Below are 24,623 nucleotides of genomic sequence, written 5' to 3' on the forward strand. Positions count from 1 at the left end.
TCCCCCTTTATATGAGAGCCCCCCATCACTTCAGTGTCCCCCTATATATGAGAGCCCCCCATCACATCAGTGTCCCCATATATATGAGAGCCCCTCATCACATCAGTGTCCCCCTTTATATGAGAGCCCCCTATTACTTCAGTGTCCCCCTATATGTGAGAGCCCCCCATCACATCAGAGAATCACAATGAGAAAGGTCCAACGCCAAAGAGTCCCCCCCCCCCCCAGATTAGAGTCCTTTCGCTCTCGTGGCACCTGAGGGGTACCCAAATGGCACACTGGGATGCCGCGGCACCCTGGTTGAGAAACACTGCAGTAGACTGCAACAAACACACGACAGAGGCTTTACACCTCTCCAACTCTACTAAAGGGGCTTCTTTTGGGGGGATTCCAACTCTATTCTTGTCCCGGTGACACCTTGTGCGTCAGAGTATGACAGGGAGTCACCAGCAGTAAAAGCTCAGCAGAGGTTCTAACCCAAGAAGGATCATGTTTTGTCTGGATCTGGGCTTCACCAACAATTAATGTCCATCATTGTGGGAACGTCATCCTTCAGATCAGTCCGAACCTTCAGAGGGATTTCCTCGTTTCTTCATAGATGACCTTCACGCAGAACGTCTCCTCGTTTTTATCTTCGTGGTCATTGATAAATATGAGAATTTCTTCCAATCCGCCGCTGTCGCTGGGTGCAAAGCGAAGTCCGATGGTGTAGGTTTCCCCCGCCCCCACCTGAAAGAAAAATTCATCCAATCAATGAATAAAAAACCTTTCCAGGAAATAATATTGGCTATTGTATCCATTCTATCTCCTGGCCCTGGGGTTATACTGCTGACCCCCGCCCCCCCTCCTGGCCCTGGGGTTATACCGCTGACCTCGCCCACCCCTCCTGGCCCCGGGGTTATACCGTCCGTTACCTCCCCTCCTGGCCCTGGGGTTATACCGCTGACAACGCCCCACCCTCCTGGCCCCGGGGTTATACCGCCCGTTAACCCCCCTCCTGGCCCTGGGGTTATACCGCTGACCCCGCCCACCCCTCCTGGCCCCGGGGTTATATTGTCCGTTACCCCCCCTCCTGGCCCTGGGGTTAAACCGCTGACCCCACCCTCTCCTGGCCCTGGGGTTATACCGTTCTGTTACCCCCCTCTCCTGGCCCTGGGGTTATACCGCTGATCCCCCCCCCCTCCTGGCCCCGGGATTATACCGTCCGTTACCCCTCTCCTGGCCCTGGGGTTATACCGCTGACCCCGCCCCCTCCTGGCCCTGGGGTTATACCATCCGTTACCCCCCCCCCACTCCTGGCGCTGGGGTTATACCATCTGTCACCTCACCCCCCCCCCCCCCATGACAGTGCCCGAAACATGACAGCCAAGAGAGATGCATATGAAATACACTCTGTAGTGTGAGAACTGACACTTCCTGTTCAGAAACTACATATCCCACAATCCCCGGGCCTCTCAGTCTAGTGCTCTGCAGGGGAGAGCTACACAGTAATTAGATCTGACACAGATAGGCAGAGCAAGTGGTCAATAACATTCATTGTAATATGACTTGTGTAGTGATTATATATGCTATGTTTTTTTTTTGTATTTGCTATTTTTTTCCCCATGAAAGTTGCCCTTTATGTAAGACTCTGCAGCAATAACCCCCCCCGAATATAAATATATTTCACATTTCAGTTAATGGGGGCTCCATCAGTCCTGAGTCCCGGCATTATCCTAACTAATGAGGGTTATTATCGTGGCTCCCGGTGATTTGCCCCCGATAACGAATGATTCCGGTCTTCCGGAGATCATCATCCCTCCCGGCTGCAGAATCCGGATTTATATATAGAGAGGAGGAGGAGCCTGGAGATTGCGGCCGTGCGGCTCTCTAATAAGGGTCTGTGAATGATGGAGCAGACACGCGCAGGCTCTTGATTTAAGAACTTTCAGAGCGGCTTCCTATGAACTTTCATTAGCTCACGCGTGCGTACGCAGAACTCGCCGTGTACAAGTGTCGGAGCAAAAAATGGGTGGCCTGCCGCACCGCACAATTAGAACGGCCTAATGAAGTCGTGTAGATGGAGGATGGAGGAAGAAGGCGCAGCGTACAGGACGTTCGTCATGTCGGAGCGGGGGGACCGTGCGTCTTCTGCTGCGTCAGTGAGGACTTATTAACCACTTCTGGACTGGAAGGTGGACTCTATTTACTATTTAGATGACTTCTGAAGGCAATTGGTTCCATTTGATTTTAGTTAGGGGTAGCAAAGTAAAGGGGGGTGAATACATATGCCCCCCCCCCACACATACTTTTAACAGATTTATTTGTATAATTTATCATTCTCCTTCCACTTCACAATTATGGCCACTTTGTGTCGGTCTATCACATAAAATCCCAATAAAATACATTTACATGTTTGGTTGTAACATGAGAAAATGAGGAAGATGTCAAGGGGTGTGAATAGTTTATCAAGGTGCTGTATATATATATATATATATATATATATATACACAGAGTGTCTTGAAAAAGCATTCACACCCCTTGACATTTTCCTCATATTATTAAACAAAAAAAAAAAAAAAAATTATATATATATAATTTTTTATTTTGTTTAACCACTTCTGGACTGGAAGGTTTTTCCCCCTTAATGACCAGGCCATATTTTGCGATTCGGCACTGCGTTATTTTAACTGACAATTGCGCAGTCGTGCGACGCTGTACCCAAATGAAATGAATGTCCTTTTTTTCCCACAAATAGAACTTTCTTTTGGTGGTATTTGATCACCTGTGCGATTTTTATTTTTCGTGCTATAAACAAAAAAGTGCGACAATTCTGAAAAAAAAAAAAAATACAATATTTTTTAACTTCCTGCTATATGAAATTCCCCAAAAAAATTTTAAAATCAAAATTTTTTAACATTTTAGGCCAATTTGTTTTCTGCTACATATTTTTGGTAAAAAAAAAAAAAAAAAAAAAAAAAAAAAAATCGCAATAAGCGTATTTTGATTGGTTTGCGCAAAAGTTATCATGCCTACAAACTACGGGAAATATTTATGACATATTTATTGTTTTTTTTTTTTTACTAGTAATGGCGGCGATCAGCGATTTTTAGCAGGACTGCGACATTGCGGCGGACAGATCGGAACCCTAACTGACATTTTTGACACTTTTGGGGGGACCAGAGACATTACTACAGTAATCAGTGCTAAAAAATATGCACTGTCACTGTACTAATGACACTGGCAGGGAAGGGGTTAACACCAGGGGTGATCAGAGGGTTAATTGTGAGCCTAGGGGAGTGTTTACTAAATGTCTGGGGGAGGGACTTGTGAAATGATCATAGAGACCTGTGATCCTATATAGAAGGAGCTCTGTGATCATTTCAGAGAGAAGAACAATCAGCTGTGTTTACAACATCCGATCGTTCTTCTCTCTCAGCGGGGAGCGATGCCCCGTGCATCGGCTTCCCCGCTGACGAGCGGTGGTGTGCGCTCGCCCCCTAGCTCCCTGTGCGCGACCAACGTATACCTAAGTCAGTTTGCACAGGAGTGGCTGCCTGCGGCGGACGGTTGTAATGATGATGTCACGCCGAGTAAATAGATACCGAACATGTTACGGTTTAATATTGCGCACACCGGCGGAATGGCGACAAACTATGGTCAATAACAATCTCCATAGGCGATTCTTTAAACATTTTTAACGCTTACCAGTTTAGAGTAGCTCTTCTTTTTTTTTTTTTATTGCTCTCGCTCTGTCACAGAACAAGTCACACAAGTGTGAAAGGGGCCTAGATGCTCATATTGCCTTTGGGGGAGGGGGGAGGGTTGGGGGGCGCAGTTTGGCATATTCACCCTGGGCTCTAGATCACCTTGTCCCAGCACTGAGCAAAGGGCATTCAGATAAGGGGGCATGGATTTTTATTGGGGTATGAAGGCCTGCCCCTCCCCCACCTGCCAACAGCACCCAGGGGAGGTCTGAACTGCAGTAAAGGCTCCCACAGTGAGATCTTCCCTGTGACAAATGAACCCAGAAGCAATGTGTATAATATCACTTCCAGGTTCACGGCTGTCATTCCTCAGCTACTGGAGCCAAGGAGGAAGCTAATCAAGCACAACCTGTGGTTGGTTAGCTACACTGGAGGACGAGGGAGACATTGGGAGTCTAATAGACCCCTGATGTCTCCGTAAAGAGGACCTGTTCCCTGTCCTGTGCTATCACATAAGGGGCTTGTTAGCCCTTTGTAATAGTAATAAAGTTAAAAAAAAAAAAAGTGTAAAAAAAAGAAACTAAATTAACCACTTTACTACTGCCCGCCGCGCAGCCGCTCCTGCGCAAACCGCCTTAAGTATACATCGGTCGTGCGCCTGCAGCTAGGGGGCGCGCTCCTGCCCTCACTCGTCAGCAGGGACTCCGATGCACGGGACAGGCGGCTCCGATTGCCCCCTGACACCCACGATCGCTCCCCGCTGAGAGAGAAGGACGGTCGGATGTTGTAAACACAGCTGACCGTTCTTCTCCCTGGAATGATCACAGAGCGCCTGTGATCCTTCTATACAGGAACACAGGTCTCTATGATCATTTCACAAGCCACGCCCCCCCCACAGTTAGAATCACTCCCCTAGGCTCACATTTAACCCTTTGATCACCAATACTGTTAACCCCTTCCCTGCCAGTGTCATTATTACAGTGACAGTGCATATGTATAGCACTGATTACTGTAGTGATGTCACTGGTACCCCCAAAATTGTCAAAAATGTCAGTCAGGGGTCCGATCTGTCCGCCGCAATGTCGCAGTCCCGCTATAAATCGCTAATCGCTGCCATTACTAGTAAAAAAAAACACAATAAAAATGACATAAATCTTTCCCCTAGTTTGTAGAGGTGATAACTTTTGTGCAAACCAATGAAAATACGCTTATTGGGATTTCTTTTTAAAAAAATATGTAGCAGAAAACAAATTGGCCTAAAATGTTAAAAAAAACATTTTTCAGAATTGTTGCTCTTTTTTTGTTTATAGCGCAAAAAGTAAAAATCGCACAGGTGATCAAATACCACCAAAAGAAAGCTCTGTTTGTGGGAAAAAAAGGACATCAATTTCATTTGGGTACAGCATCGCCCGACCGCGCAATTGTCCGTTAAAGTAACGCAGTGCCGAATCGCAAAAAGTGGTCTGGTCATTAAGGGGGCAAATCCTTCCGGTCCAGAAGTGGTTAAACAAAATAAAAAATTATATATATAAATTTTTTTTTTGTTTAATCAAATGTGGAAAATGTCAAGGGGTGTGAATGCTTTTTCAAGACACTGCGTGTGTATATGTATATATATATATACACACACACACACACACAAATATATATATATATATACACACGCAGTGTCTTGAAAAAGCATTCACACCCCTTGACATTTTCCACATTTTCTCATGTTACAACCAAAAATTCTATTGGGATTTTATGTGATAGACCGACACAAAGTGGCCATAATTGTGAAGTGGAAGGAAAATGATAAATGATACAAATAAATCTGTGAAAAGTGTGGCTGCATTTGTATTCACCCCCCCCCCCCCCTTACTCTGATACCCCTAACTAAAATCTAGTGGAACCAATTACCTTCAGAAGTCTCCTAATTAGTAAATAGAGTCCATCTGTGTGTAATGTAATCTCAGTATAAATACAGCTGTTCTGTGAAGCCCTCAGAGGTTTGTTAGAGAACCTTAGTGATTAAACAGCATCATGAAGGCCAAGGAACACACCAGACAGGTCAGGGATAAAGTTGTGGAGAAGTGTAAAGCAGGGTTAGGTTATAAAAAAATCTCCCAAGCTTTGACCATCTCACGGAGCGCTGTTCAATCCATCATGGGAAAATGGAAAGAGTATGGCACAACTGCAACCCTACCAAGACATGGCCGTCCACCTAAACTGACCGGCCGGGCCCCTACCAAGACATGGCCGTCCACCTAAATTGACTGGCGGGGCCCCTACCAAGACATGGCCGTCCACCTAAACTGACCGGCCGGGCAACCCTACCAAGACATGGCCGTCCACCTAAACGGACCGGCCGGGCCCCTACAAAGACATGGCCGTCCACCTAAACTGACCGGCCGGGCCCCTACCAAGACATGGCTGTCCACCTAAACTGACCGGCCGGGCAACCCTACCATGACATGGCCGTCCACCTAAACTAACCAGCCGGGCCCCTACCAAGACATGGCCGTCCACCTAAACTGACCGGCCGGGCCCCTACCAAGACATGGCCATCCACCTAAACTGACCGGCCGGGCCCCTACCAAGACATGGCCATCCACCTAAACTGACCGGCCGGGCCCCTACCAAGACATGGCCGTCCACCTAAACTGACCGGCCGGGCCCCTACCAAGACATGGCCATCCACCTAAACTGACCGGCCAGGCAAGGAGAGCATTCATCAGAGAAGCAGCCAAGAGGCCCATGGGAACTCTGGAGGAGCTGCAGAGATCCACAGCTCAGGTGGAAGAATCTGTCCACAGGACAACTATTAGTCGTGCGCTCCACAAATCTGCCCTTTATGGAAGAGTGAGAAGAAGAAAGCCATTGGTGGAAGAAAGCCATAAGAAGTCCTGTTTGCAGTTTGGGAGAAGCCATGTGGGGGACACAGCAAACATGTGGAAGAAGGAGCTCCCAATAAAATACATTTACGTTTTTGGTTGTAACATGACAAAATGTGGGAAATTTCAAGGGGTGTGAATACTTATTCAAGGCACTGTGTGTGTATATATATATATATATATACACACACATACAGTTATATATATGAAGCATCAGCAAAGAAAAGGTAAAAAGCAGCGGTTACCTTGAAGGTGTTCTTCTTGAACTGCAGTAGGTCCACCCTGTTTGTATGGAGGGAGTATCTCTTCTTGGATTGGTAGGGATTGGTATAGGTGATCCTTTTGTTGCAGCCCTTGTCTCCGGAGGGAATTGTAATTTCAAAAGGCCTTTAAAAACATAAAATATTTTTGTTGTTGTTTAAATTATTATTTTTTTTTTTTTACATTATAATTATTTAATAATTATTCAATAATATTGTTATTTTTTTTTTATAACATTATTATTTGAGTTATTTTGGGTGTTATGCGTGTTTTTTTTTTTTTTTTTTGCATTATTGGTGTTGTAAATGTATTGCTATTTTGTATTATGTCTTGTATTTTCTAAAAGTTTGTAAATAAAAAAAAAAATATTATTATTAAATTATTGTAATTATTTTTGTTTAATATTATTATTTCATTATTAGTTTATAATATTATTATTTAATGATGTTATATTATTATTTTATAGTATTATCATTTAATGATTATTTAACTGGATAGTTATTTTATTAAATTTTATTTAATGATCATTTAATGATTATTGTATAATATGATTATTTAATGATTATTTTATTTAATATACTATTAGTTATGTAAATGTATTGCCATGTATTGTTATTTTGTATTATGTCTTGTATTTTCTAAAAGTTTGCAAATAAAAAAAATATTGTTAAATGATTATTTAATTTAATTATTATTGTTTAATATTATTATTTAATTATTATTTTAAAATATTATTTAATGATTATTTAACTGGATTATTATTTTTTGTTATATTTTTATTTATTGATTTTGATATAATATTGTTATTTAATGATTATTTTATTTAATGACCATTTTATATACTATTATTTATGTAAATGTATTGCCATGTATTGTTATTTTGTATTATGTTTTGTATTTTCTAAATTTTTGCAAATAAAAAAAATATGTATATTATTAAATGATAATTTTTTTATTTTATTTTATTATTATTGTTTAATATTATTATTTAATTATTATTTCATAATAATATTATTTTAAAATACTGTAATTTAATTATTTTATGAGAATATTATTTAATGGTTATTTAATATTATTATTTTACAATATTATTATTTAATGTTTATTTCAGTGGAATACTATTTTATTATATTTTCATTTAATGATCTATTTATTTAATGATTATTGTGTTATATTATTATTTCATGATTTTATTTAATTAACATTTTATAATACTATTATTTAAATTTTATTATAATAATACATAACTAATTATATTAATAATCGTTAAATAAAATACAATTTAAATAATAATGCTATACAATAATCATTAAAAAATAATCATTAAAGAAAAATATTTTAAAATAATCTTAAAATAATGATATAAACTAATATTATTATAAAATATTAATTTCAATAAAATGTTTTCTGCCAAATGGAAAGTTCAGCCAATGTGACCTCTGACCCGCCCCTTCAACACAAATCACATGACTGGTCAGTTTGGGGAGCCCAGAGCAGCATTTTCTCCAGCATTTTCTAAATATAATAAAATTTTATATAATAATATTATACAATAATCATTAAATAAAAATGTTATAAAATAATCATTAAAAATTCCTATAAAATAATAATATTACTATATATAAATTTCTAAATAAAATAACATTTTATATAATAATATTATACATTAATCATTAAATAAAATAATCATTAACTAAAAATGTTATAAAATAATCATGAAAAAATCCTATAAAATAATAATATTATAAAAAAAGCATTAAATAAAATGTTTTCTGCTAAATGGGAAGTTCAGCCAATGTGACCTCTGACCCGCCCCTTCAACACAAATCACATGACTGGTCAGTAGGGAGCCCAGAGCAGCATTTTCCCCAGCATTTTCTGAATAAAATAACATTTTATATAATAATATTATACAATAATCATTATATAAAATAATCATCAAATAAAATAATTATAAAAAAATCATTAAAAAATACTATAAAATAATCATTTAAATAAAATGCTTTCTGCTAAATGGGAAGTTCAGCCAAACTCTGACCCGCCCCTACAATACAAATCACATGACTGGTCAGTAGGGAGCCCAGAGCAGCATTTTCTCCAGGAAGGAATGCATTTGAACCCTCGGTAATAGGATCTCGGAAAGACATTTATATAACTTTATCTGAGCACGGGTCGGATTTAATGAGTGGTTGGAAGCAGAGCAGATAAGTAGTGGTCAGGCCATAGAACCCCGCGTAGCGGCTGCGCCCGCTCTCCGGCTCGTTAATCCATTTCCATCAGAGGCGGTGGATTCGGCGCGCACAGCACTTTCAGAAACAAATTACAGGAGAGCTTTAATATTTTCAGATTGCAATGTTTCATTGCAGCTCCCCTAGGAATGAATGCCAGACATACTAATTCAAATTGTTTTAACAATGAACAGCCGAGCAAAATTATACATGTCAGCTTGTAATAATCCCTTTTCAGAGAGAGCGCTCCAGCAATTTATCATAATGCAGAATGATGTCTGTGCTCTATATTTACAGAGGAACCGCATAGACATGAACCGCGCTACCAGGGCAGTAATTATCACTTAGCCAAACTAGGCCGGGGGCAACAGGAAAAAAAAACGGTGTTCACAATTTTAAGTGTGAGTTACAACCAAAGAGTTTCACGTCTGTAAGGTTGTTCTGATGCCATAGCTCCTCCTCCATAATAAGCTCCGCCCACACAGCTATAGCAAGGCTTGCATTGGGTGATGAAGGACCCACATTACATGTATGAGAATCAGTGGAGTATCCTCTATGGGTGCAATATGTGTGCCCTGAACATGGGTCCCAATATTCCCTCACACATAGTAGTTGGGGGGGGGGGGGGGGGTCAGTCATGGATGTCCGTAATTGGACGTGAACGGGGTGTTAGTGGTTTGGGGGTGAACTCTGCCTCACTTACTACTGATCCCTAAACTCTGCTTCACTTACTACTGACCCCTGACCTCTGCATCACTTACTCATGACCCCTAAACTCTGCATCACTTACTCATGACCCCTAAACTCTGCATCACTTACTCATGACCCCTAAACTCTGCATCACTTACTCATGACCCCTAAACTCTGCATCACTTACTCATGACCCCTAAACTCTGCATCACTTACTCATGACCCCTAAACTCTGCTTCACCTACTACTGACCTCTGAACTCTGCTTCACCTACTACTGACCTCTGAACTCTGCTTCACCTACTACTGACCTCTGAACTCTGCTTCACCTACTACTGACCTCTGAACTCTGCTTCACCTTCTACTGACCTCTGAACTCTGCATCACTTTAAGTCACAGCCAATATTCAGCTGAATGTAAAACACATCCACTTTTTGCTACGATGTGCTGCAGCATAGTTACCTCCGCCGCCCATGAATGCACATGTGCAGCAGATGGGTCAATAAAGCCCGCCCTATTTGTCACCGTACATATGCGTTCTGCGGATGGCAAGAGGTTTAATATAAAATCCGTGCTTCTTAGAAACATCATGCAGGCAGCATTCACCTTTAATTTCCCCTCGCTCTGATATCGGTATATTACAAATAAACAAGTATTGAGCCGAACATTCCATTTCCATTCTGCACTCAATTAGAATCTTCATTTTTCTGTTGGAACATTACGACTCTTATAAAGGCCACAAGTACATTTCAGGACGCAGCGTCTGATGGTTTTAATAAACTCGGCGGAGATTAAAAAACTCAGAGGATAGCCATGAAAATTAATGGCTGCCCATTAGGAGCTCATTTAACACTGTCAGGGAACGGAGGAAGTTTTCCACCTAAACTTTGGAAACTTTGTATGACGGTCCATGAGAGGGCAGTAAAGCTGGAATGAAGCCTGGATGATGGATGACCATGTGATGGGCACTAATGTCCTATAACTCCATAGACAATTATCTTCTTCTAGATTAACAATGCATATCCTCTGCCAAATACTACATGCAGCCTTCCGTGCTGAGCTGGGAAATACGCATTGCTCATGTGTTGGAGAAGAACGTCACCTTCGTAAAACTGATGCAAAAAAAGTAATTTAAAGCTCAGATTCAGATTTAACCTTTACTTTTGGACAGAGAAGAGGCCGGTTAGAACCTCTGTTGGGTTTTCATTGTAGTCTGTGTGTAGGCAGGTGTGGAGCTGCAATATATTTGCTGACCTGAAGAGGGCACTGTGTGGTTTCCTCAGGCTGGCAGGAGCTTGTTGAGGATTAGGTTGTCCCCTGTCATGGGCTCCAGGTTGCCATCTTGGTGAACATGGTGTCATCTACTGCAATGTTTTTCAAAATATGACCCCAAGGAGGGGATATTTTATTGATATAGGATTGATATGGAAAGGTCCTTATATTTTTCTAGCCCTGGTGAATAGGGGCGCTCTTGGACTGCTGAAACGCATTGGCTACTTTTTTATCCGCTTGACTTTTTATCAAAATAAAGTTGTATCTGGACCTCTTAGCCTTGGTGTGGCTTTTCAATTTCCACTTTTGTTATATTACATTACAAGCCAAGTAGACCATGGAGATCCTCTGGGGCAGGTGTCACCAAACTATGGCCCTCCAGTTGTTCAGGAACTACAATTCCCATCATGCCTTGTCATGTCTGCGAATGTCAGAATTTTACAATGCCTCATGGGACGTGTAGTTCCACAACAGCTGGAGATCCCTGCTCTGGGGTATAGAAGCTGCCTGCCCTGGAACCAGGTCACCTCCATCAACATCAATACTTGAAGATAATACCAGTGAGATACAACTACAGATTCAACGCTATTTTCAACTTTCCTCTATGGTGTTGCGATATGTCTGCAGGCCTGAAGAGGGCGCTGTGTCACTTAGTCAAGCTTACAGGAGCTTGTTGAGAATTAGGTTGTCCCGTCATGGGCTCCAGGTTGCCATCTTGGCCAACATGGTGTCATCTACTCCCATTTCTGTTCTTTATAAATATGACCCCAAGGAGGGGATAGTGTATTGATATCAGATTGATATGGAGATGTTTTTATATTTTTCTAGCCCTGATCAAAGGGGGTGCTTTTGGACCCCCAAAATGCTTTGGTTACTTTTTTTATTTTATTTTGTATTTGTCCCCTTGACTTTTATCAGAATAAAGTTGTATCTGGACTTCTTGGTGTGGCTCTTCAATTTCAATTTTTGGTACATAACACTACAAGCCAAGAAGACAGCGGAGATCCTCAGGGGTGTAGAAGCCGCCTGCCCAGGAACCAGGTCATTTACATCAACATTGGTATTCCAATGAGATACGGGTTCAGTGCTATTTTTCCACTTTCCTCCATGGTGTTGCAATATGTCTGCATGTCTGAAGAGGGAGATAGGCCCCTTTCTCAGGCTGGCAGGAGCTTGATGAAGACGAGTTTGTCCCCTGTCATGGGCTCCAGTCGGTCATCTTGGCCAACATGGTGTCCTCTACTCCAATTTTTCGCTTTCCTCCATAGCATTGCAAATTATCTACTAGACCTGCAGAGGGAGCTAGTCCTTTCTCAGGCTGACAGGAGCTTGTTGAGGACGAGGTTGTCCCCTGTCATGGGCTCCAGTCGCTCATCATCGCCAACATGGTATCATCTACTCCAATTTTTCCACTTTCCTCCATAGCATTGCAAATTATCTACTAGACCTGCAGAGGGATCTAGTCCTTTCTCAGGCTGACAGGAGCTTGTTGAGGACGAGGTTGTCCCCTGTCATGGGCTCCAGTTGGGCATCTTGGCCAACATGGTATCATCTACTCCAATTTTTCCACTTTCCTCCATAGCATTCCAAATGATCTACTAGACCTGCAGAGGGAGCTAGGCCCCTTTCTCAGGCTGGCAGGAGCTTGTTGAAGATGAGTTTGTCCCCTGTCATGGGCTCCAGTCGGTCACCTTGGCCAACATGGTGTTGTCTACTCCAATTTTCCCACTTTCCTCCATAGCATTGCAAATTATCTACTAGACTTGCAGAGGGAGCTAGGCCTTTCTCAGGCTGGCAGGAGCTTGTTGAGGATTAGTGTGGCCCCTGTCATGGGCTCCAGGCGGTAATCTTAGCCAACATGGTGTCATCTACCATTTTTTTGGTAATACTTCCTAAATCACACCCTAGGAAATTTTCTCGCACTTCCTGAGCAGTGACACAGAGGGTCGGCACACAATTTTAGTACTGTAATGGCAGTTAGTTTTTTTTATTGCTGTGGGTGCCCTCCTATCCTAGTGACCCCCTTCACTATATTTATTACCATGTTGTCGGAGGAACATCAATAACACACTAAACGAGGAGAAATCTCTCCAACAGAGCCCCAACGAGAGTTTTAGCGATGGAATGGCAGTTACACTTTCTTGCTGTGGGTGCCCTCCTGTCCTGGTGCTCCCGGTCTCCACAATTCTTACAAGGAAGCCACTAAGTCACTCAATGAGGAGAAATCTCCCCAACAGAGCCAGAGATAGCAATGAAAACCTAAAAGAGGTTACACTATATTGTCAAAAGTATTGAGACGCCTGCCTTTACACGCACCCCAAACTCCCTCATCCATGTCTTTATGGACCTTGCTTTGTGCACTGGTCCAAATCATTTGGTGGCGGGGAGATTATGGCGTGGGGTTGCTTTTCAGGGGTTGGGCTTGGCCCCTTAGTTCCAGTGATGGGAACTCTTAAGGCTTCAGCATACCAAGACATTTTGGACAATTTCATGCTCCCAACTTTGTAGGAACATAGATGAGTGGTGTTGGGGTGGAGGAACTTGACTGGCCTGCACAGAGTCCTGACCTCAACCCGATAGAACACCTTTGGGATGAATTAGAGGGCAGACTGCGAGCCAGGCCTTCTCATCCAACATCAGTGCCTGACCTCACAAATATGCTTCTGGAAGAATGGTCAAACATTCCCATAGACACATTCCTAAACCTTGTGGACAGCCTTCCCAGAAGAGTTGAAGCTGTTATAGCTGCAAAGGGTGGGCCAACTCAATATTGAACCCTACGGACTAAGACTGGGATGCCATTAAAGTTCATGTGTGTGTAAAGGCAGGCGTACCAATACTTTTGACAATATAGTATATATATATATATATATATATATATATATATATATATATATAAATGGAAAATAAAATGGTAAAAGCTCAGTTTCTTTAAATCACACCGGGAGTGACAACCAATTAAAGGCACACAACACAAATGTGGCTTCAGATATCTAAATTCAATTTAACAGAACATTGAAATCCACAGCTCACCTTAGAAATGATGGGATTTCGGCTCATTACACAGACTAACCAGGAGGCTACCAGCTGATGTTGGTCAACATCTACTATGTTGAGGTAGATGAATCTGCTGCCGGCTTTGTTGGGGCGCACAGCAATGTGAAGGTCTTGGATGCCGTTGGTGGGAGCACAAACACGTCACTGGGATCCACCTATACACCAAACAAAGGGTTAAAACTGAATTCCGGGGAGATAATAAAATACACCAGTCAACACAACTAAATGTTACATTCCAGCCACCCACAGCAGAGCAGGAGTGGGAGGAGCAGCACTAAGAGCCAATCAGTATGTACTGACAGGTGGTAGGTGGAGAGAGCAGTGAGCAGAGATGACTTTTCTGTATATTCTTAATATGTATTAGTACAGGTATTTATTTAGTGCCGACAGTTTACACAGTGCTTTACATTTTGTACATTCATATCAGTCTCTATCCTCGGGAGCTTACAATCTAAGGTCCTTATCTCACATACAAACACATATAATGACCCCCACTGCAAGGGTCATTTTGGATTTAAATTTTGAGTTTATTTATTACGGGTATTTATATAGTGCTGACAATTTACACAGTATGTTACATATACTGTATACTATACATTCACGTCGGTCTCTGCCCCTAAGGAGCTTACAATCTAAGGCCCCTAACTCACATTCTAGGGCCAATTTAGACAGGAGCCATTTAACCTCCCAGCATGTCTTTGGAGTGTGCGAGGAAACCGGAGTAAGTGAGATGGAGTTCAAAGGTCAGTAGTAAGGCATACTCTCCCACGCCAAGGGTAATGGACCAGGCGAGGGGACAGGGCTTTCCCTTTAACTGCTCTATTACCCCTAGGTTAGGGAGAGTATGCCTTACTACTGACCTCTGAACTCTGCTTGACTCACTACTGACACCAATGATGGGACACTTTCCTTCCTACTGACACCAGTGATGAGGCACTATTACTTCCACTGACACCAATGATGGGACAATATTCCTCCCACTGACACCAATGATGGGGCACTATTCCTCCCACTGACACCAATGATGTGGCACTATTCCTCCGACTGATACCAATGATGGGGCACTATTCTGCCCGATGACACCAATGATGGGGCACTATTCCTCCCACTGACAAGAATGATGGGGCACTATTCCTCCTACTGACACCAGTGATGAGACACTATTCCTCCCACTGACACCAATGATGAGACACTATTCCTCCCACTGACACCAATGATGAGACACTATTCCTCCCACTGACACCAGTGATGAGACACTATTCCTCCCACTGACACCAATGATGAGACATTATTCCTCCCACTGACCCCAATGATGGGACACTATTCCTCCTACTGACATCAATGATGAGGTACTATTCCTTCCACTGACACCAATGATGGGGCACTATTCCTCCCACTGACACCAATGATGAGGTACTATTCCTCCCACTGACACCAATGATGAGGTACTATTCCTCCCACTGACACCAATGATGGGGCACTATTCCTCCCACTGACACCAGTGATGGGCCACTATCCCTCCCACTGACACCAATGATGGGACACTATCCCTCCCACTGACACCAATGATGGGACACTATTCCTCCCACTGACACCAATGATGGGACACTATTCCTCCCACTGACACCAATGATGGGACACTATTCCTCCCACTGACACCAATGATGGGACACTATTCCTCCCACTGACACCAATGATGGGGCGCTATTCCTCCCACTGACACCAATGATGGGGCGCTATTCCTCCTACTGACATCAATGATGAGGTACTATTCCTTCCACTGACACCAATGATGAGGTACTATTCCTTCCACTGACACCAATGATGGGGCACTATTCCTCCCACTGACACCAATGATGAGGTACTATTCCTCCCACTGACACCAATGATGGGGCACTATTCCTCCCACTGATACCAGTGATGGGCCACTATCCCTCCCACTGACACCAATGATGGGACACTATCCCTCCCATTGACACCAATGATGGGACACTATCCCTCCCACTAACACCAATGATGGGACACTATACCTCCCACTGACACCAATGATGGGGTGCTATTCCTCCCACTGAAACCAATGATGAGACACTATCCCTCCCACTGACACCAATGATGAGACACTATCCCTCCCACTGACACCAATGATGGGACACTATCCCTCCCACTGACACCAATGATGGGACACTATTCCTCCCACTGACACCAATGATGGGACACTATTCCTCCCACTGACACCAATGATGGGACACTATTCCTCCCACTGACACCAATGATGGGACACTATTCCTCCCACTGACACCAATGATGGGACACTATTCCTCCCACTGACACCAATGATGGGGCACTATTCCTCCCACTGACACCAATGATGGGGCACTATTCCTCCCACTGACACCAATGATGGGACGCTATTCCTCCCACTGACACCAATGATGGGGCACTATTCCTCCAACTGACACCAATGATGGGGCGCTATTCCTCCCACTGACACCAATGATGGGACACTATTCCTCCCACTGACACCAATGATGGGGCACTATTCCTCCAACTGACACCAATGATGGGGCGCTATTCCTCCCACTGACACCAATGATGGGACACTATTCCTCCCACTGACACCAATGATGGGGCACTAGTCCTCCAACTGACACCAATGATGGGGCACTATTCCTCCCACTGACACCAATGATGGGCCACTATCCCTCCCACTGACACCAATGATGGGACACTATCCCTCCCACTGACACCAATGATGGGACACTATCCCTCCCACTGACACCAATGATGGGACACTATCCCTCCCACTAACACCAATGATGGGACACTATACCTCCCACTGACACCAATGATGGGGTGCTATTCCTCCCACTGAAACCAATGATGGGACACTATTCCTCCAACTGACACCAATGATGGGGCACTATTGATCTTTTATTGAAAAGAATCAAGCAACATATTTTATACAAAAGTAAAAAACAGAACTATAGTACAATATTCCAACAGAAAAAAACAAAGGAATTCACATCCATGTGCAGAATATATACAATATATACATAATCCACTTCCAACATTCTTAGAAAACTATTTACATAAAGCAGCAGAGAGGGCCTAAGAGGCACAACCCATCACCTATGTATGCAGCCATTTATCAAAAACTAAGCATTAAGAAAAAATCTAGGGTGATAAGAGACAGAAAGCCACACCCGGGAAAGAGACTCCTGGCAGTCAGGGAGGCTTGAAACCCCTCCACGCCTTCAGCCAAGACCTCTGACCCCACTTGTCTCTCTCAAGCGCCCGAATCTTCCCCACCTCATGCAGAATGTCACACACCACCACCTGAACAGGAAGGATTTTACTCCGAAGGGTGACCTGACACCGTGCGTTCCATGTGTAATAACGGACTACTAAACTAACTAAAAAAAGTGTATCCAAACAAAAGCCCCCACCAGTATTGAATGCTCCGTACACCCACTCAGCATAACCCAGCCTGGAGAGGAAAGGAACACAGAGGGCCCGCCCAACCTGTTTGTATACCTCTATGTTAAAAGGGCAACGAAGCAGAAAATGGTCCATAGTCTCCTCCTCACCTGCACATTCCTCCCGAGGACAACCACGATCCATCCCACTGCGGAATTTCAAATTGCCCCGAACATAGAGCCTCCCGTGGAAGCACAACCAGGCCAGATCCCTGAATTTAAGGGGGACTCTAGCCAAATTAATCAATCTTAACCCTTCCCTCAAAATTGGGCCTGGGCAATCCCTTAAGGCCAGTGGGTCATGAAAGACTTCACTCAAGACTCGGCTCATAAGGACTTTCCTCGGAGCGGATCTGAGATCTTCAGCCGACAGTCGCCACTGCCGCAGCAACTTCAGACACGGAGCGACATATGCTGGGAGCTGACCACGATGACCCCTGAGATTCTTCACTTGGCCACCTTCTTCCCAAAGTCGCAGAAAAGGCCTAAACCAAGATCTAAACATGCCTGCCCATCCAGGAGGTTCTACTGCAAGCATACTACCAATGTTAAACTTGAGAAATAGCAGTGAAAAGAAAAGAACGGGGTTGACCATACCTAAGCCACCCTCCCTCCTGGATAGATAGGTGACATTCCTCTTGATGGGGTTCAGTCTGTTCCCCCACAGCATCTGGAAGAACACACTATAGATCCTAGCATAGAGAGACACTGGCAAGATGCAGACAGGGCTGACATACAAGAAGATCGGTATCAGGCAAGTCTTAATCAGATCAACCCTTTCCCTCAGAGATAACTTCCATCTCTTCCAGCTGACCACCTTAGTATTGGCAACTTCCAGCCTGCCTTCCCAGTTTTTGAGGCCATAATCGCCAGGTCCAAATTCAATGCCTAATATCTTAATTTTTTCCTGGGGCACTGGAAAGGTGTCCGGGAGATCAAACCCCTCACCTTCCTTTCCCATCCAAAAAACTTCACTCTTTTCCTGATTGATCTTGGAGCCTGATGCTTCAGAGTACCGTGATGTCAGAGAGACCACCTCCTCCGCTTCATCTGTCCCAGTGACAATCACTGACACATCATCCGCATAGGCAACAACCCTCAAAGGCGGCTCACCCGGGATTCCCACTGGTACCCCACACAACATGCTGCTCTCTAGCCTCCTGATGAAGGGGTCGATTGCAAACACATAGAGCAGGGGACTCAGCGGACAACCCTGGCACACCCCAGAACCAACCTCAAAGGACTGTCCAACCCAACCATTAACAAGAGGGAAGCTTTCTGCCCCCTTATACAAAACTTTTAACCAATCGACAAAACCACCCGGCAGACCGTACTTACTAAAGAGCAACCAAAGGTACTCATGGTTGACACGATCGAAAGCCTTTGCCTGATCCAATGCCAGTAGATACTTTCCCCAGCCTGCAGCCCTGCACTGCTCCAAGGCCTCCCGGACAGCTAAAACCGCTGTGAAGGTGCTCCTACCCTGGATCGAACAGTGCTGATGGCGAGAAAGCAAAGACTCTGCTACTGCCGATAGGCGCCAGAAAAGTATCTTCGCCAGCACCTTTCTATCGACATTGAGAAGGCTGATGGGGCGCCAATTCTCAATCATCGAAGGATCTTTACCTTTTGAAAGAAGAATCACAGCTGAGTGTCTCATGGAAGGGGGAAGCACCCCCTCCGCAAGACAACTGTTAAAAACCTCTACCAAATGTGGGGCCAGAATAGACTTAAAGGCTTTGTAAAACTCAGCCGTCAGACCATCCGGTCCAGGTGACTTTTTGATGGCAAGCTGTTCAATTGCCCTCGTCACCTCTTCAACTGTGATCTCTTCTGTCAAATTCATCAAAGGGACATCTCCACCATTTAGACCTGGAGTAGAGTCCAAAAAGCTTTCCATCTTGTCTCGGTCAAGCTCTTTCCTCCCAAGAAGTTCAGCATAAAAAGACCTCACGACCTCCAGGATCCCTGACCTGGACTTTGTCAAGGAACCTGTACTATCCTTAAGGCCAACGACCATCTTAACAGCTACACCCTGTTTGCAGTTCTGGTAAGGGTCAGGCGAGTGGTATTTCCCATAGTCCCGCTCCAGAACCAAAGAGGTATGCCGGTCATATTGACACTTCCTGAGGAGGATTTTCACTTCAGAGATTGCCCCAGGATCTCCTCCTCTCGAGACAAGAATATCCAGCTTCCTCCGCAAACGTTGGTAGGTCATGTATCTATTAAACTGTTTTTTATTGGCTAGGCCCCTGAAGAATCCAGCAATCCTCTTTTTGGTCAGCTCCCACCACTCAGCCTTGCTGCTACAAAAGTCCAGGATGGTCACCTGTGCCTGAAAGAATTCCTCAAAGGATTGTCTAACATGTTCTTCCTCAAGGAGAGTCGAATTTAATCTCCAGATGCCTTTGCCCCTCTGAGGGAAGTCTGAAGCATTCAAGACCACAGATAGCATACAGTGATCAGAGAACTCCACTGCCTGCACCACTGGGGGTGAGAAAGCAGAGGCCTCCTTCAAAAAAAACCTATCTATTCTACTCTGACTATTACCTCGATGAAATGTGAACCCTGTGTCATCCGGAAGGTGCTTAATGTGCACATCCACAAGACCAGCATCCCTAACCATACTATTTAAAAAAAACGCTATCATATCCCAGCCGGTCTTTGAAGTCCTTCCTGTCCTTGGGCCTAGTCACAGTATTAAAGTCACCTCCAAAAACCACTTGCCGGGATGTAAAAAGAAATGGCTTGATCCTTGTAAAAAGGCATTTCCTGTCCCACTTTGTGTGCGGCCCATAAATATTAATTAGGCGCAGGTCCTGCCCTCCCACAAGAACGTCTAAGACCATACATCTCCCAATCTCCACCTCAATAACCCGCCGGACAGTTACCATGCCGGTTTTAAACAACACCGCCACCCCGCCGTAAGGCTCGGCCGCAAGAGACCAGTAAGATGGACCATACCTCCACTCTCTCTTGGCCATATGAATATCTGCCAAGGAGGTGAGCCTAGTCTCCTGCAAAAATAAAATTTCAGCATCTAATTGGCTGAACAAAAAGAAGGCCATAGAACGAGCTCTTACTGACTTAATACTGGCGACATTTATTGTCACCACTTTTAACGGAGGGGGAACCGCCATTTGGGTTATTGAGTGGATTGCTTCTTAGCTCCCCTCTGCTGCTCATCACCAGAAGCCTCTCTCTTTCTTGAAGCCTCCTCCAACTCCATTTCAATTTCTGAATTCTGCTCAGAAGAATCCCCAGATGAGGAGATATCCCAAGCAGAAGCCCTAGAACGGTTGGGGACAGACACTGGGGCATCCTGTCCCTGTTCCGTCCTCACCGTCTGTCTCTTCCGCCTCACAACCTTCCTTCTCTCCTCCAGGTACTGCAGGTCAGATTCAGAGATGCTTTCATCTCTTGTTTTCTTCTTCTTCTTTGAAGTATTCACAGAAGACTTCTTTACAGAGGAAGCCGCAGCAGCACCCTTTTTGGTACCCTCTACCACTCCTGGTGGGTGGGGGGCTTCTTTAAGGTCACACTTAGGAAGGGAAGATTTATCGGGAATAACTGACTTGGGGGGCACAGACTTGGAAGGTTCTGACACAAGAGGAGCAGGGACAGTAGGCTGGGGGGACACAGGGACAGACACAGAAGGAATACTTACAGATACAGGAGGGGTGGGCACAGGGACTGGGGAGGGATCCTGAACAAGACAAGGGGGGTCAGTCACCGCAGAGGAGGGTGGTACACCAGGGGCCTCATCCTCCATCCTGTCCAGCCTTAAGAGGTCATCTATCACCTCTCTATCCATATTATGTAAGGCTTCAGGACATCGGCTGTAGGGGTGGCCAAGGCGCAGGCACAGGTTGCACCTTATCGCCTGGGTGCAGTCCCTGGCCACATGACCCTGCCCCCGACACACTGAACAGATCAGAGCTGAACAAGAGGAGCTAAAATGCCCCTTTTCTCCACAGCGGTGACACAGTTTTGGCTGACCGGGATAAAAAATGGTCATCCTATCCCTCCCTATAAAGGCAGAGGAGGGCAGGTGACGGACAACATTCCCATCCCTAGCCAACCTGACCGTTACCGACCAACCCCCGGTCCAGATGCCACGCTCATCATAAATTTTATCTGGCCTGGTCAAAACATCCCCATAATTTCTCAACCAGACCTCTAAGTCCCGAGCAGGAACACTCTCATTTGTGAGGATAATAGTGATTTTCTTTACTGTTGACCTTTGGGAAACTGCCACTGGCACCAGACCTTCCCATTCGGGTCTTGACCTGCACCGAGCCATATATCGTTCCCAGAACAGGTCAAGACCCTCTGGTCTGGTGAAACTAACCGTGTACTCCCGACTTCCAGCCACATGTATCAAGGCATATAGGTCATTAGCCCCAAAACCCATATCCAAGATCAGGTCCACAACCATACGCCGTGCTACAGGGACTGCACCACCTTCCCATTTAAGGAGGACTACGTTCCGCCTTGGACCCCCAGCAGGAGCCATAGACCCAAGACCAGATCCAATGGTGCTCATAGTGGCAGCCTGCAAGGGAAAACCCCGATTGGAAGCGGAGCTCCTCCTTGATTGTATTCCTGGCTTGATGATATTGCCAGGAGCACAGCTTACCACCTGTGCAAATGTAGGCTTATTAGGGCCAAGACCCCACACTGATGTCACATTATCAGGTACATTTCTATTATTATTTTCAGCTTGGCCTAAATCAGCAGCATTATCAGTTAAACATACAATGGTGGGTCCCACCACACCTGCAATGTTATTAGGTGTAGTTACTGTTTCTAATGCAGTACCAAATGCTTCCTGCTGCTGCGCTGTAGAGTCCTGGTTAGTTATTACTGAGACAGTTTTGGGCTCAGCAGAAGCAGGGTTAATCGGCTCTTCTGGGTTTTGTAGTTCCTGAGCAGAAATGTCATTTTTTAAACGTAACATTTTCTCAGCAGGCAAAGCATTGCTGAGCACAGGGGTATCATCCTGGGTGTCACTGGGAAAACCCTCATTATTAGGCAAGGTGCTAAAAGGCACAAAAACAGTTTTGTCTATTACCTGAGACTTGATAGCTTTTATCTTATCAGGTACATGATCCGGCAAGTCCTCCACATCACCAAACACCAGCTTATCTCCCTGTACTGGAGACTCCATTACTTGGATTACCTTTAGCATGCCTCCTGAGCCCTGAGATGGCAATGGGCTGCTTACCTCACCTTGAGGGGGAAGGGGGTCAGAACATGGGGTCTCCTCCTCCACCTCCATCTTTGCAAACCTTCGGTCGTTGCTAAACTTCTCCCTGAAGGGACCATCCCTGCCTTCCATTATGGCCACGATGGTTTCCTGATGTTCCACACGGACCTTAGCTAATTGGACCTCTGAATCCATGGATCCGCGGTTCTTGCTGAACAAGCCTTCACGCTGCTTTCTCAGACGCTTTAAATCCGCTCTAAGCTTGTAGAGCTTGTCTCTTTCCTTATTGAGGACTTTGATCCCGGCCACCACTCGCTCCCGAATGGATCCAGCATCTTCATCCTCACCAGGTGCAGAGAGATCACCAACCACGGCTTGTCCAGGAGCAGGGGTGCCATCCATCCGACCAGGGGATGGCTGAGAGCCTCCAGCAGGAGAGGCCCCGCTGGCCTGCATGGCCTCCCCAGGAAGGAGCCAGCAGGGCTGGGAGGGATTTCACCTCACTCCCCTCTCAAACAGATCACCTGGAGCAGCTCCAGACACACAGCCAGAGAACCTTGCAGCAGTCACACCCGAAGCTGAATGATGGGAAACGACTCCTCCCACTGACAGCAATGATGGGACACTATTCCTCCCACTGACACCAATGATGGGGCACTATTCCTCCCACTGACACCAATGATGGGGCACTATTCCTCCCACTGACACCAATGATGGGGCACTATTCCTCCCACTGATACAATGATGGGGCGCTATTCCTCCCACTGACACCAATAATGGGCACTATTCCTCCCACTGACACCATTGATGGGACACTATTCCTCTCACTGACACCAATGATGGGGCACTATTCCTCCCACTGATACCAATAATGGGCACTATTCCTCCCACTGACACCATTGATGGGACACTATTCCTCTCACTGACACCAATGATGGGGCACTATTCCTCCCACTGACACCAATAATGGGCACTATTCCTCCCACTGACACCATTGATGGGACGATATTCCTCCCACTGACGGGACGCTATTCCTACCACTGACACCAATGACGGGGCACTATTCCTCCCACTGACACCAATGATGGGACACTATTCCTCCCACTGACACCAATGATGGGACAATATTCCTCCCACTGACACCAATGATGGGGCACTATTCCTCCCACTGACACCAATGATGGGGCACTATTCCTCCCACTGACACCAATGATGGGACACTATTCCTCCCACTGACACCAATGATGGGGCACTATTCCTCCAACTGACACCAATGATGGGGCGCTATTCCTCCCACTGACACCAATGATGGGACACTATTCCTCCCACTGACACCAATGATGGGGCACTATTCCTCCAACTGACACCAATGATGGGGCGCTATTCCTCCCACTGACACCAATGATGGGACACTATTCCTCCCACTGACACCAATGATGGGGCACTATTCCTCCCACTGACACCAATGATGGGGCACTATTCCTCCAACTGACACCAATGATGGGGCGCTATTCCTCCCACTGTCACCAATGATGGGACACTATTCCTCCCACTGACACCAATGATGGGACACTATTCCTCCCACTGACACCAATGATAAGGGTTTTTTTACTTCCATTAGTCATAGGCCCTTTGTTTAGAGAGTTTGGAGGCCTCTGGTTTACAACAATACAGAAGAATAGGATACGTGGAAATATAACAATAAGGACAGTTAGGTAAAGAAGTTACTCTCGGCAGACGGGCCCGATGTCCCTTTTGGTGCAATGTGTAATTGGGGTAAAGTATAACACTGACCTTCAGTTCATGCGGGTGAGACGCGTACGCTCTGACTTTCCGCACCGCTTACGTCCCTCGAAGGACCAGAGACAT

General features: G+C 45.0%; 1 pseudogene across 1 annotated transcript; it reads right to left on the reverse strand.

The window, feature by feature from the left end:
- Positions 1-570: 570 nt before the first annotated feature.
- LOC309568378 (nephrocystin-4-like) lies at positions 571-24,623 on the reverse strand (annotated as a pseudogene). The gene is made up of 4 exons: positions 24,549-24,623; positions 14,046-14,224; positions 6,808-6,949; positions 571-729 (listed from the first exon to the last, which is right to left on the reverse strand). The product of its transcript is annotated as a nephrocystin-4-like (transcript).

This window comes from Pelophylax lessonae, assembly GCF_965119305.1.
Source record: "Pelophylax lessonae genome assembly, chromosome: 12".
Classification (NCBI taxonomy): Eukaryota; Metazoa; Chordata; class Amphibia; order Anura; family Ranidae; genus Pelophylax; species Pelophylax lessonae.